Consider the following 13,420-nt stretch of genomic DNA (forward strand, 5'->3'; position numbering starts at 1 on the left):
TTTGTTTTCCCCCGACGGGCCTGACAACAGCACAGCCAATCAAACCAGGAGGTGGGAGGGGCTTCCACGTCAGATCGAAACAGTGCATCGATTCTGCAACAAGCCGCAGCCTTCCTTAACGCTGCCATCTCACGTGTGAATATACATAGTCCAACTCTGCCCTCAATGGCACTAGTCAATCAAGAAATACACTGTCTAGTTAAAGTGCACACAGTATAACCACAACTGACACCTTCAACCCCTCCCTCTGTGCTCAGATCTGCATCTGCTTTTCCAAGTTTCTGTTCTGTTCTGATCCTGTTAGCTTAGGAGTTGATTTTACATAAGCACTGTAATTAATAGCTACCAGACAGTTTTGTAAATGTTCAAAAAGCTTTCATGTGCCCATGCAGTCTGCCTAACCCTGTTCCAAATAGATCAGTACCACAGAGGACTCAACAGCACCTGCGTGGGGGACATACTGGGAGAAGACGGGGCAATGTGGGTGTAAACAACAACAAGAGCGTCTGGTGTCTGCACACAGAGGCCGCTGAAGCAGTCACACTCTGTCAATGGCCTCGCACGCCGTCGCACACCTGTAAATACGGCTAATGTGCTTTCACAAGGCGGCCCCAACAGGCATAAGGAGGAGCCCGTTCTGGCCCCTGCCTGAAGCCAACATTGGGGCAGCTCCATTGTTAATGCACAAAGTGTGTGTGTGTGGGGGGGGGGGGGGGGGGAGATACTTCTCAAGAGTCGACTGTCCTTGAAAGGGTACATGAATTCCAGGCTAGTCTGGCTGTAGAGCTACGGCAGCCGCCCGACAGCCTTAAGGGCAAACACAGCAGAAGGATTTCACTGTGCTCCTTGAACACATGTCACAATAAAAACTGGAAACCTGAGTTAAGTTGTGACAAGCTGCAGTCTGCTTGTCCGTTTACGGGCCCATTTTCTTTGTAGTTAAGGTAGCTTTTCTAGGTCAATTATTCTTTAAAAGAATAAAATGCAATTTAAAATGACCTGCCTCTTCATTCTTTGTTGACTTTCTGTTGTTGATATTACAAGTATTCCAAGTATTACTAGTACACAAGAAATATCAATATTTTCCAAAGTCTTGGTGAAAAACTCTGTAGGGGATACAGATACTTACAATGAGACACACAGGGGCTGGTTACAATACCGGTGGGGCACATCGGGAGATGAGTTCCACTATGTAGCAAAATCCTGCCAGCACCACCATAATTATTATAATGAACATCTAAAGCCATAAACATTATTGAAAAGAAAATAATTCTAAACATAACATTCTTTTCATAATCCAGACTCAAACCAATTCATGAAGCTCTAACATAATAAATACCGAAGTGCAAGGGCTTTGTGCATTGGGGAGGGTCAGGGTTAGGGTTAGGGTTAGGGTTAGGTCTCCATCCATTTAAGGGGGGCTGGTTTTGATTATTAGGGGGATGCTGAATGGAGAGAATATCACCACCTGCCCTGATTGGAGGATGCTGAATAGAGAGAATATCACAACCTGCCCCCGATTGGAGGATGCTGAATAGAGAGAATATCACCACCTGCCCTGATTGGAGGATGCTGAATAGAGAGAATATAAACAAACATAGCTATGGAATACGCTGCTTGTACACTGTGCCTGTACTTCATTGAAAAGCTAAGATATTTGTACATGAGAGAGAATACACATTAAAATAATGATAAAATTACAGTAAAGTAAATAACGAATGCCTAAAATACATGTTTGTTATTACTTATTAAGTATTACCGTTAGGCCTATTATACGTTAGCTGTTAGAGGCAATGTACTGTAACATTCCACGACTGGCAGCGGAGGTACCTTGTTTACAGAAGCTATATGTGGTGCATTATTGGTATCATAACCTAGAAAGTCATCATTAATGAATTGTGGTGCATCTTTCATCTCAAGCAGTTATTCTATTCATTACTCTATCCGTTAATTCTGTAAACCTTTGTGAACTACTTAAGGAACAAGTAATAAATAACACAAGTGAAATACTGACCTCATGTTTGTTCATCATTAATGAATCATGACGCATCTTTTATCTCAAATAGCCACTATATTTGTACATGATTTGATTTCAGTGGTAACTGAATTACTACATAAGTATTTGTGCCCCCTCCAAATAAAGAGTTACCATTTTTTCCCCTTCAGAAAAGCCACATCCTAAGTTTTGCCTGTATGTTCATCAGAGTGTGCTGCCCCTTTTCAACCTCTGCTCTCTCCCCTCCACTTTACTCACATCAGCACGAGCAGGTAGAGCACAAATACTCACCATGCTCAGCACAAATACTCACCATGCTCAGCACAAATACTCACCATGCTCAGAGTTATTAGTAACAACAGCTGCCTGACATTCTTTCACTTTCTGAGAACAAATAAGTAAATAAATATTCACAAAATCCCACTATTTGTGCTGTGCCCAATACTGTATTCTGATTCTGTTCCACCCCTAGTGGGCTGATTCCCCATCTGTACAGATGTCCTGTTATACGTCCTGTACAGACACGGCTTGTCAACCAAGGGCAGCGCTGTAACCTACTGCCGCATGCCCAATCCAGGCACCACTCAGCCCCGCAACCTACTGCCGCATGCCCAATCCAGGCACCACTCAGTCCCGCAACCTACTGCCGCATGCCCAATCCAGGCACCACTCAGTCCCGCAACCTACTGCCGCATGCCCAATCCAGGCACCACTCAGTCCCGCAACCTACTGCCGCATGCCCAATCCAGGCACCACTCAGTCCCGCAACCTACTGCCGCATGCCCAATCCAGGCACCACTCAGTCCCGCAACCTACTGCAGCATTCCCAATCCAGGCACCACTCAGTCCCGCAACCTACTGCCATATACCAAAATGAGGTACCACTCAATTTCACAGCGTATTGCAACTTGCCCGCACTCTTCCATTGTGTAACATACCCTTCCAGGTCAACTAAGGCTTCTTACTCAGTTTCTCTCCCACAATCTATTGGCCTTACACACCTGCACCACAAACAACGGTACAATGTCGAGCTGGTACGGTTAACATGAGAGATAGGCAAATTGCGGCAAGTAGACGAAGCTTCACGCTGAAGTCCTAGGCTGCTCTTGCATGCTGTGACCCTAAACTTCCAATGCGGTCAGGTTAGGGACGTTCCCATCTGTTAGACGATGGCAATGTGAGCAGCTGTGAGAGTGATGTCACTTGTTATCATGCCAATGACTAGACCAAAGCAGCACTGTTCTGATGGGAACTCAAAAGCGGATGAGGGGGTTACAGGGCTTTGCTCTCAGGGCACAGTGGGGAGGGAGGGGCTAAGCTGTGAGGTTCTGGGATTGTTTGATCGGCCTTTGACAAAGCATGTGACATAGCAGGATCCGGGAAACAGCAGGTCCATGAAGTAACATTAAGGGGATCTTTTTAAAACTAAAGACTAATGGCTTGAGGCACATTTATAAGCATCCAGGGAATCACAAAAAACATTTCCTAGCACCTGCTGCTGTAACCTTTTTCTTGGCACCACTTTTCATTTTGAGAAGATCCAGGTCAATTTCAGAACACAGTCTCATCAATGGCTTTGTCTACACATAATTTTCTTAATATTAGAAATGATTTTTAAGCACTAATAATTTCAATGACTGATGCAAGTTCGTTATTCATAGAAGACCAGTCAGCAGGCGAGTAGCAGTACTGCCTCACACTTCCTGTGTAAAAAACAAGGTCCAGCTCTCCAGGGCCAGAGTTTGTGTGTCATAGTGTTTGCGTGTCACATCCAACCAACCAAGGCAGGAGGTGCTTTGGCCCGGGGGGCGAGCCAACACAGCACACAAGCATACATACTAAGGGCCATGTGGAGATGCAAACTCACCTAACTGCATGCTTTTTGACCAGAGCTGACACAGGGAGCGCATGTGACCTCCACACGGGGGGGGGGGGGGGGGGGCTTACACACCAAGCCAGGTGATGTATGGCTACAGAGCTGCCCATGGAAGCACTTACAACCTCCCAGAGAAAACCTGCACTGTTCAGATCCAGTTCCTTCAGCCCAAAGCCATCTAGTTGTTCTGCTGGGCTCAGCCCTGGCTTGTATGAAGCCAGGGGGGTCACCCTGAAGATTAACATGAGCAGCTTGGCTTGTTTACCACAGACCTCTGGGAAGGAAGCGAGGGCAGGAGGCAGAAGGGAGGGCATGTACTCACCCCCCCCCCCCCAGTGTGTGAGCGCTGACTGACTGACCCCTGGTCTTACTACAGAAACCGAGACCAAAGCTGCCTTTGTTCACAAACAGTCTCCTTTTACAAACAGTGATATAATTTGCAGATCTCTTGCTATCCAAATACTTTAAGCATCTAGGCCTGTTAGAAAGTTCTAGTTTGCTCCAGAGGTCAGAGCAGAGAGCTGCATGCTCTGTTTTTCCATATGGTATAGAGGACGTATAAGAAACCCACATGGAAAAAATACACAGCAATATCATAATATCAGGGCAGGACTCCATGCGCATTTTATGAAGGAGGTGCTTTGTGGATGCGTATGATTTTGTCATGTTTACACATGACAGCCATAAAGCAAAACAGTTTTAGTAATAATTTCCTTCCCATCTGTCAGTGTTTTCAGACAGAGGAAAGATTAAAAACATACCTCACTGCCAGCCCCTTCATCCAGGTCCCACATTCCAAATTCCTGATCTATTTTTTTTTTTGTATTTTTTGTGCTTCTGTTTTGTGCACATTTTTGTCATCAGAAATGACACACATGCAGCAGAGGAGAAGGAGTGTTCCTGCCGTCCGCAGCTTCAAAGGGAAACTCCCTGAGAAAAGGTTTTCTACGAGCCTTTAAACAGAATCGCAGCTCAGCAACAGGGCCAGGAACATAATGTACAGAACAATGAATACAGGATCAACATCTAAGATACACACTGGCCCTGCAGAAAGATTGAAAACAAAGACTAAGCCAGATGTTTTCATGAAATGTCAGTCACATTGGCTGCATAACGCATGCCAGGATCTGAAGGCACAGATATAGAGATAACCACTTTTCAGGTTCCCTTTTTACATTTCATTTTCATTTAGAACAAACCGCACTGCCTGCCTTCAGAGACTCGCTTGCTGGTACAGAAGGCATGCAGCTCTATAACCAGTCACACGTAGTACACGTATATGAATACTGGGCTCAAATTAAACAAATATTCAGCGCATTATGCAAAAGATTAGAGCAGATTAAGGCTGTCAATCCAAACACGCCTCGATCTGGGCAAACTCAGTTTGCTCTCCCCTCTCAGAAACCACAGCAGTTTGTACAAGTGGTCTGCTTGCCAGTCAGCTATCTAGACTTTAGGCTAAATATATACTAATCATTCCCCAAATAGTACAGGGAGCGTGCTTAATCTGAAGCCAGCATTTTAGTATGTCAAATATTTTTAGTTTAAAAAAAATCCACCCATCATCTATGACTTTCATATTGTTGACACCCTAGTGTCACAGACTAGCCTCTGAAAATCCAGCTAGTGTCAATTCAGCTGTGACTTTTATTATTTTATTTGAAAAAGACAAACACACCTTAAAACAACGTCAACTCTGAGGTATTGAGTCTCTGGGTAGGGTGGTGCAGAGCAGGGCCTGTTCTGCCCACACGCTACTCTCTGTGCTGCTCAGATTCTACTCACTATGCCACTCAGATGCTACTCATTATGCCACTCAGACGCTACTTACTGTGCTGCTCAGATTCTACTCACTATGCCACTCAGATGCCACTCGCTGCGCTGCTCAAACGCTACTCACTGTGCTGCTCAGATGCTACTCGCTGTGCTGCTTAAGGCCTGGGGCGAGGCGTGATGAGTTGCAGAGTGACAGGCGTCGACTAAAATGCAGTGGCTTTGTCCATCAAGGCAGAGTGCTGCTGAGACGAGGACCGAGGATAGTGACCTCTGGTACAAAACCCCCCAGAGTGTCTGGCCATAACCAAGCACAGCAGATGAGGCATGTAAGTCTTCCTTGGGGTCCATCGTCAGCCCCCAGGGCAAATGGTTCAGCCAGCCACCATCAGTCAGCATCTCCCTAAGGGTTGATTTCAGCAATAGGTGGAATCTCTCCCAGAGGCCGTTGGCCTGGTGATGGCAAGTGGCAGTGCGAAGCCACCTGGTTCAGCATCACTTCAGTCCACTATTCCGAGGGGGGCTGCACACCCAGGTCAGGGGTGATGAAGGACGGTGCACCAAACTGGGCAGCCCAGGTGCCAATAAAGACTCTAGCCACATTGGCAATGGATGTGGAGTCAGGATCAGTCCCTGCCTGATAGCAGGTCTTGCCAGTCACCCCTTTCCTAGGGTTTGAGTCCTTTGTGATTTTAACACTCACCTGTGTCTAATTGTTGTTCCCAACCTTAGTGTTTGGTTGCATGTAATCGGCCACACCTGTCCCTTATCTTATCTATCCCTTATCCTTGTTATCCCTGTGTATATGTGCCTGCCCTTGTTCCTCAGTCATTCATTGTGTGTTTGTAGAAACTGTTGCTTTGTGTTTGCTGTTGTTCTGCTATAGTTGTTCCTGTGTTGCTCCCTGCTTTGTTTTGACCCTCTTGTGGTCCATTTGATTCTTGTGTTTTTCCATCCATCCATTTTCTGAAACTACTTCATCAAAACCCCCAGTGAGCAACCAAGAGGCAACATTGGCAAGGAAAAACTGCCTAGAAGGAACAAATGGCCGTGCATGAATTCTGCTTCCCGACATTATGCAGTACAGCCCTGTGGCACAAGAGTCCAGTTAAACTGGGGTATCTTAAAATCCAACAAGTTATCTAGTTAACCAACAAATCTCGCTAGGTGATACAGGCCCTGATCAATTACAGAGCTCATGGGAAGTCCACAGACAGAGCTCATAAGTCTGGCTATTAGATCACCTCCGACACCTACCTCCCTGAAAATGACGTGTGTGGCTCCCGCTAACTCCTGTGGGTGGGGAGGCGATTGGTGCTCCCAGGCCTGAGATTTGCTAAGACCTGAAGGGTGACCTCAAGTCATACCTCCCAACAAAGAGGCAAAGAGAGCAAGAAAGACATGAGTCAGCAGTACTGCCTGAAACCCAGTGACACACATGCCAGCCGATACATTCCCATTATGAGTATCCAGGAACTTTATCTGCAGTTAGATACCTTATGCAGAACAGTGTGGTGCATGACCATGGGAGGAGGGGGGACAAAGCCGACAGAATTCTCCACCTGCATTAATTATTATTGTTTTTCTTTTCTTTTTTGCATAGTTATTCTGTCAGAGTGAACTGGCCGTATCACATTTTTGCACGTCTCATGTTACACAACTGCGGCGTTGCAAAGAAAACATGCAGTGAAGCTGTGCAGGATTGTGGATAGAAGATTCAGGTTCAATGTCACCTTGCTAAAGAGACTGCGGTGAAATCTCACACTGCCACCAAAGCCTCTGACTGACCAATGCTGGCTCAGATCCTTCCTGACTGTATGCGTCAGGAGGAGAGAGAGCAGAGAAAGCAGAGAGACCCCCCTCCTCCGTCCTCCTCTGCTTTACTCTCCTCACACACAGGAAAAGGCCGTTCCCAGGGCGCCTGCCCCTCAGCCCTTTTCATGTCAATGACAGTAAATCATCTCGCTGGCATCAGCACACTTGTTTACAACATTTCTTTTCCCCTCTGTTTTACTGTTTACTTTCTGTGCTGTCTGACGTCAATGATAACAAAACAGCCCCCTGTTTTAGGATCATAATTTAAAAAGTGCTCAAAAACATTAACAACTGGGGGTTTGTTTGAGTTTAAAAGGAGACACGAGGGTGAGAATCAAACTCCAATATTAATCGGACTGTTTTCCAGCTAATATATAATCATTCCAGTAGCCAGTGTAGTTGAAAATGCAATGAATGTAAGTGTATTCAAACAAACCTTCCATAAAATAAACCTCAAAACGCATATGGATGGATATGAATCTTGCTTGGGTACATAGCTTATCTGACACTTAACATTGTTAATTGTGATGATATGATATTGCTGAAGATATTGAAGATACTGAATAAAGGGTTCAAATCAGCCATTTTTTACTGCATGCACGGTAATAAATGTAAGAAATAACCGAAATATAAGAAAAATTAACCAAAGTATAATCCATACTGATAAAGTTATAATGCAAGTAAAAAGCCTCCCAAAAGCCGGAGAGAAGTGCGCCCCCAGACGGCCAGAGGCGAATTCTCGGAGGTTAGCTGGTTGGCTCCGGGGGTGCGGGGGAGCGGCTACTCGGGTGAACTCGGCCAAACGCTGCAAATCAAGTGCCGGCTTTACTTTGCTATCGCGTTTCTTTAATCCTTACTTTCCGTAAAGTGTGTTATTAATGTTAATAATGTTAATGTTAAAACGGAAATTTATTGCTGTTCTTCTAATCGCATCATGCATCTAAGCCCTGCAGCTGTGTCCCCGAATACATTTGACAATAAATCTTTAAGTAGTTTGGATGAAGGTTGTTGTGATGTAAAGGCCAGACATTTTGTACAGATGGGATTAAATTCGTGAGTAAAATAAAAGCACATCACTGAAAATATTAAGTTTTAAACGCTCCGTTTCTGCGGCTTGAGAGGACAGTGCGTGTTTTTTTTTTTTTTTTTTTTTAAAAAAAACGGGTTTCCAGCGGGACTAAAATACCGAATGTTTTGCAATACTTTCAAGTCATAAATTAGGGGTTTTCAGTAAATTAAAAACAATTATATATAATTTGTAAGCATTTAACTAATGCGTATAGGCTGAACTGAGTATATGGAAATATTACGGAGACTCAAATTAAAAGTGTTTCCTAAACATGTTTTCCATGAGTATGATTTGTCACCATAATATTACCTGACTGATTTTGTGCGCCTATAATTATCTGGCTTCCTATTAAGTCATTTAATTATGGAATCTCGCTTTCAAAGATCTTTGGGCAAAAAAACACAAAACAATATGCAATAATATGACCGATTTTAACGAACGACCTTTCTAGTTTCGGTGAAATATCTTGAAGTTACGTGTTCATAAAGTTTTATTCCTCCAAATTTTCTTATTTACAGAACCAATTGGAAGGACTGGTTATAGGTTATGGAGCGATCCTTCACTTCGGAGAGCTGATGCTTCGGGAAAGGAAAAGCTTGTTGTTTTTCCTCTTCGTCTGGAATATTTTTGGTCACAGTTCAGCACAAGGCACAGGATGGCTGAAAAGCCTGTCCTTGTCTGGCTGGCATTTCTATGAAGTCGTACTGACTTCCCTGAAGCTGCCTGGAGGCCAAGACTGCGGAGAACTGATCTCCGCCCCCCCCTCCAGTGCGCGCAGTCAACAAGGCGCTTTGGCACACTGACATACAGCCGCGATGTCAGGGAGCGAAACCCGTGTGGCTGGGGGGGGCGACACACTGTACTGTAGCGGGGACCTGCTAATAGATTACGCCTGACTTTGAGAGGGAAGGGGTGTTTTTTTAACTCTCCACCCAGCAGCTGGGGGGTGTGACAGTATGGCAGCCTTTTGTTTTTCTCAGTGCATTAGAGGGGCGTGCCATGTCTGATCGCGGAGTAAGGCTGGCCCATTCCTCCGCCACACGGGGGGGGGGGGGTCTCTCTGCATACTTCTGCTACATAAGTGTGGTTATTAAAAGGAAAGATTTATGCCCCCTTCGCCACCTCATGCCTAAAATAAGGGTCTCTTCAAAACATGTCTAAAAGAAGAGAAATGAGATCAGATAATAACTGTAATTAGTCAATTACTTCAAGAGTGAATTTAATCCCAGAAGTGGCTTGAACTTTCCCGAGCAGCAGGTAAACACTTCACAGGGCAGGCTGCTCATTAAACTCGCACTTCAACTGCTGCCATCCTCCTTCCTGCTGCCCTGACCTCTTACAGACAGCTAAACATAAAGCAACAGACGTACATCCAAGAACCATTTATTCAGTTTGGCCCAAAACATATTGTTAAATCTTCCGGCTGATAATGACCTGCATACAACAGTAATGGTTCTTTTTGGCGAGAATGTGCAAACAAAATGAAGTAAGATAGGCTTGGTTGTTTTTCATATATGAATGAACTTCTGGAAGTCCAGATCGGATTAAGTGCTGCAAATCGATGAAATAAACAATACACTTGACTCATGGTCACAAACACAAAGTCTGTATCTTCAAGCCCCTTCACTCAAGTCTTTGGGTTGCGAAGCAAAATATAAAAATAAATCAGAATGAAAAACAAGAGGAGAGGCTTCCTGTTAGAAGCCTTGACAGGCTGCCCCAGAGAATCCAGCATCTGCGCTGGTACAGAAAGCCTCCTGTTTGGGTCGCTCATGTTCACCTGATTTCATTTGGAAGGTGCCGAGCTTAAGCAGTTTAATCAGGACAGCTTCTGTTTAAATGACACTTCATCCGGATGGTTCCCTTTGCATTGTCACCGCTGTGCCAAAATTAATAAGGCGAATAACAGTAGCTGTTGTCTGCAGATATAACTTTGGATGCTTAAATTTGTTTCTATAAGTTATTACCAGCTTCACATGTGCTGCATGGCTAAGCCATGAGCAGCAGAGAAGCTATCAGAGCCTTACATTTAACGAGGGAGAAAGGGCTTGGGTCCGGGTACCAGGCCTCATGGTTCTGTTTGCACTAGACAATCTTAAATGAGTCCTTGAGATATGCTTTTAGAAAGTGCCTCGTGTTACTCTGAAGGCTGCTTTTATCAGACCAGGGACTCAACAGGATTCAACTGGATCACAGGCAGAGCTATAAACCTGAATGCCTGATAGACAAGTCATGTCCCGTCGGTTCACTTATCAGGTAGTTTCCGCTTTAATTTTATTTACTAGGTTTATGCCCTTGGAAGAGATAATAATGTGTTTCATATAATTATATATTTAATAGGCGCTGATAAGTTTGTGAATAGAATAGAATAGAATAGAATAGAATAGAATAGAATAGAATAGAATAGAATAGAATGCATTTATTCCCATTGTACAGGGGGTAAGTAGAATAAAATTCAATATATCCTTTCTTCCTCCCCTGTGACAGGCCATTTGAAAACAAGGAATTCAATAATGGAAACAACAAATCAAATGGACCCCCCTGAAGACTAAGTCAGAACAATGAAAAAGCCTGGTGTACTGGTCAAGTGAACATTCTCGGGCATCAGCAACTAAACCTATATGGTAGATGGGCAGTGTCGGGTTTTCCTCTGTATCAACGCCTGTCCAGAATAACTTTCTGTGATAAGAATGGCCGTAAGGAAAGGGACAAAATGACCACAAAGCAGAAACACAGCCTCTCCTCCTGCACTAGCGGGGATCTCCCTTTCTGCTCCTCGCTGTCTTTCTCCTCCTGCACTAGCGGGGATCTCCCTTTCTGCTCCTCGCTGTCTCTCTCCTCCTGCACTAGCGGGGATCTCCCTTAATGCTCCTCGCTGTCTCTCTCCTCCTGGATTAGTGGGGATCTCCCTTAATGCTCCACGCTGTCTCTCTCCTCCTGGATTAGTGGGGATCGCCCTTAATGCTCCTCACTGTCTCTCTCCTCCTGGATTAGCGGGGATCTCCCTTAATGCTCCTCGCTGTCTCTCTCCTCCTGGATTTGTGGGGATCTCCCTTTCTGCTCCATGCTGTCTCTCTCCTCCTGGATTAGTGGGGATCTCCCTTTCTGCCCCTCACTGTCTCTCTCCTCCTGCACTAGTGGGGATCTCCCTTTCTGCTCCTCACTGTCTCTCTCCTCCTGGATTAGTGGGGATCTCCCTTAATGCTCCTCGCTGTCTCTCTCCTCCTGGATTTGTGGGGATCTCCCTTTCTGCTCCACGCTGTCTCTCTCCTCCTGGATTAGTGGGGATCTCCCTTTCTGCTCCACGCTGTCTCTCTCCTCCTGGATTTGTGGGGATCTCCCTTTCTGCTCCACGCTGTCTCTCTCCTCCTTGATTAGTGGGGATCTCCCTTTCTGCCCCTCACTGTCTCTCTCCTCCTGCATTAGTGGGGATCTCCCTTTCTGCGCCTCACTGTCTCTCTCCTCCTGGATTAGTGGGGATCTCCCTTAATGCTCCTCGCTGTCTCTCTCCTCCTGGATTTGTGGGGATCTCCCTTTCTCCCTTTCTGCTCCACGCTGTCTCTCTCCTCCTGGATTAGTGGGGATCTCCCTTTCTGCTCCACGCTGTCTCTCTCCTCCTGGATTAGTGGGGATCTCCCTTTCTGCTCCACGCTGTCTCTCTCCTCCTGGATTAGTGGGGATCTCCCTTTCTCCCTTTTTGCTCCACGCTGTCTCTCTCCTTCCTGTGCAGGTGTCACTCTCTGAGGATTAGTTCAGGCGTGGGATCACTGGACTGGCCTGTTTGCTCTGTTCTCACATACTCCTCTTCGTTATTGTGCCGACGTGGAACTGGCCAGGTGACCAGAAGCTCTGCTCTGTGAGCTCCCCCCTTCAGCTGGATCACCCTACATTCTTATTTGCACCATCCAAAGTCAAGCTGGACCCTTTGCCAAAGAACAAATGACTGACCACGTGCTTTTAAACATAAAATGATTAAACTACCACATACTGCAGTAAATGAGGGGAATCATCTTCAATATACTCTTAAAATTCTTTATCTATGAGTATAATGCTTTCTATTGAATATTTTTAAATTCTTATGAGTTTATAAACAATGAGAGAGAAGAAAGGACCCATGCCCTGGGCTATCTGGGCCGGTGTCTGCACCTTTGCGCTGAGACTCGCTCTTCCGGAAATTTCACCTTGAGCTATATGCCGGCATTCTGTCTGGCCTGCGCAACCGGGGCCATCTCATCTCACATGCAGGCCACTGCAACTGGCAGGGCCACCAGCTTGTGCCGTCAAACCGCTGCAGGTGATTCAAAATGTGGCAGCGCCTCTGTCATTCAGGCAGCCGCAAAGCTGTCAGCTTACGCTCGCCTGCATCTCTGTCGACTGTCTCCCTTTCAGGCGCTCACACCACATTTAAGTCCTTAGTGCTAACCCATCTGATCTGGGAACAGCTCAGCTAGCCCACAACCACTGATCCGACCAGTCTAGTGCATCCTGGGTGCAGTCATGTTTTAGCATTTGCCTGAGTGGCTGTCTTCGTGGGTTATTGCTGTCTTCTTTGTAATGCATTGTGTGGGTGCAGCTCCATTGCTTGCTTGCACTTCTTACTAGTTATTTATTGGAAGCCCAGCACAGCTGCCCTTTCACCTATTTGGCACCTTGACAGCTCTATGCTTGAAATGTGCCGTCTGCCTTGCTTGTATGTCACTCTGGATAAAGGCACCTGCTAAATAAATGTATATGTATAGTGATCAGCATAAATAAGTGATTAAAACATTTAACAATGTTTCAGTGTTTATAAGGATAATTAGCTGTATTTTTACAAGCCAGTTTTATTAAACATTTACTTGTATCAACTGAGTACCATCACCTTTTTTGCTTCAAATAAAGTGATGCCAAA

Source organism: Brienomyrus brachyistius, chromosome 15, assembly GCF_023856365.1.
Source record: "Brienomyrus brachyistius isolate T26 chromosome 15, BBRACH_0.4, whole genome shotgun sequence".
Classification (NCBI taxonomy): Eukaryota; Metazoa; Chordata; class Actinopteri; order Osteoglossiformes; family Mormyridae; genus Brienomyrus; species Brienomyrus brachyistius.